General features: G+C 56.0%; 1 non-coding gene across 1 annotated transcript in view; it reads left to right on the top strand.

The window, feature by feature from the left end:
• The window catches only part of LOC124771451, a 155-nt gene extending 149 nt beyond the window's left edge, over window positions 1-6 (top strand). Inside the window, exon 1 of the ribosomal RNA XR_007013435.1 lies at window positions 1-6. This exon is cut by the window's left edge and continues 149 nt beyond it. This is a non-coding gene — a ribosomal RNA (5.8S ribosomal RNA).
• The last annotated feature ends 615 nt before the right edge of the window (window positions 7-621 follow it).

Raw genomic sequence — 621 nt, 5'->3', positions numbered from 1 at the left:
GGGTCGGCTACGTATACTGAAGCGCGCGGCGTTTGCCCCGCTTCGCAGACCTGGGAGTGTCGTGGCCGCCTGTGGGGCCGGCCGCGTCTCCTCAAACGTGCGATGCGCGCCCGTCCCCTGGCGGTTCGCATACCGGTACTTGCTCGGTAGCGTGCACAGCCGGCTGGCGGTGTGGCGTGCGACACCTCGTACAACGACCTCAGAGCAGGCGAGACTACCCGCTGAATTTAAGCATATTACTAAGCGGAGGAAAAGAAACTAACAAGGATTCCCCCAGTAGCGGCGAGCGAACAGGGAAGAGTCCAGCACCGAACCCCGCAGGCTGCCGCCTGTCGTGGCATGTGGTGTTTGGGAGGGTCCACTACCCCGACGCCTCGCGCCGACCCCAAGTCCAACTTGATGGTTGGTTGGTTGGTTGGGGGATTAAAGGGACCAGACTACTATGGTCATCGGTCCCTTTTTCCAAAGACAAAGAACACCCACAGAGAATAAAAACGAGGAACAGAAGAGATCACAGACGATACAGAACAGAAGAGACTGAGACAAAGACAAGACAAAACGAACGAAAACCACATAGAGAATGACGGTGGTTGGCCGACCATAGAAATAAAAAAAGGAAAA

This window comes from Schistocerca piceifrons, unplaced genomic scaffold, assembly GCF_021461385.2.
Source record: "Schistocerca piceifrons isolate TAMUIC-IGC-003096 unplaced genomic scaffold, iqSchPice1.1 HiC_scaffold_936, whole genome shotgun sequence".
NCBI classification, from domain to species: domain Eukaryota; kingdom Metazoa; phylum Arthropoda; class Insecta; order Orthoptera; family Acrididae; genus Schistocerca; species Schistocerca piceifrons.
The sequence above is the reverse complement of the archived record's forward strand: the minus strand, read 5'-3'. Positions and strand labels throughout refer to the sequence as shown.